Genomic DNA, 1,359 nt, shown 5'->3' on the forward strand with positions numbered 1-1,359 from the left:
GCCTCCAGTCTGAAAAACAACCATCCACCACCACCCTCTGTCTTCTACCTTTGAGCCAGTTCTGTATCCAAATGGCTAGTTCTCCCTGTATTCCATGAAATATAACCTTGCTAACTAATCTCCCATGTGGAACCTTGTTGAACACCTTACTGAAGTCCGTATAGATCATGTCTACCGCTCTGCCCTCATCAATCCTCTTTGTTATTTGTTCAAAAAATTCAATCAAGTTTGTGAGACATGATTTCCCACGCATAAAGCCATGTTGACTATCCCTAATCAGTCCTTGCCTTTCCAAATACATGTACATCCTGTCCATTAGGATTCCCTCCACCAATGTGCCCACTACCGACGTCAGGCTCACCGGTTTATAGTTCCCTGGCTTGTTCTTACCACCTTGCTTAAATAGTGTGGCACCACATTAGCCAACCTCCAGTCTTCCAGCACCTCACCTGTGACTATCGATGATACAAATGTCTTAGCAACAGGCCCAGCAATCACTTTCCTAGCTTCCCTATATTCTATATCTTCCATGTCCTTTTCCACAGTAAATACTGATGCAAAATACTCATTTAGTATCTCCCCCATTTTCTGCAGCTCCATACAAAGGCCGCCTGGCTGATATTTGATAGGCCCTATTCTCTCCCGAGTTTCCCTTTTGTCCTTAATGTATTTGTAAAAACCCTTCGGATTTTCCTTAACTTTATTTGCCAAAGCTATCTCATTTCCTCTTTTTGCCCTCCTGATTTCCCTCCGACTGCCTTTATACTCTTCCAAGGATTCACTCGATCTATCCTGTCTGGACCTGATATATGCTTCCTTCTTTTTCTGAACCAAACCCTCAATTCCTCTCGTCATCCAGCATTTCCTACACCTACCGGCCTTGCCTTTCACCCTGACAGGAATATACTGTCTCTGGACTCTCGTTATCTCATTTCTGAAGGCTTCCCATTTTCCAGCCGTCCCTTTGCCAGTGAACATCTGGCCCCAATCAGCTTTTGAAAGTCATTGCCTTAATCCCTGAAGCAGTTTGATTCTGTACCGTGGCAGGCGAAGGAAGAAACCAACATTGGTGTCTGACTCTATCCACAAACAAACCAAAGGCATCTCTTACTTGTACAAGACTTTATTTACCTGCAAGGAGAAAGTGAGGACTGCAGATGCTGGGGATCAGAGCTTAAAAATGTGTTGCTGGAAATGCGCAGCAAGTCAGGCAGCATCAAAGGAGCAGGAGAATCGACGTTTCAGGCATAAGCCCTTCTTCAGGAATGAGGAAGGTGTGCCAAGCAGGCTAAGATAAAAGGTAGGGAGAAGGGACTTGGGGGAGGGACGTTGGGAATACGATAGGTGGAAGGAGGTTAA

General features: G+C 45.0%; 1 protein-coding gene across 2 annotated transcripts in view; it reads left to right on the forward strand.

Annotated features, from left to right (window-relative positions):
* Positions 1–1,359, forward strand: part of LOC122554971 (protein Shroom2-like) — a 222,583-nt gene that overhangs the window by 35,113 nt on the left and 186,111 nt on the right. The window lies entirely within an intron of this gene.

Source organism: Chiloscyllium plagiosum, chromosome 12 (genome assembly GCF_004010195.1).
Source record: "Chiloscyllium plagiosum isolate BGI_BamShark_2017 chromosome 12, ASM401019v2, whole genome shotgun sequence".
NCBI classification, from domain to species: Eukaryota; Metazoa; Chordata; class Chondrichthyes; order Orectolobiformes; family Hemiscylliidae; genus Chiloscyllium; species Chiloscyllium plagiosum.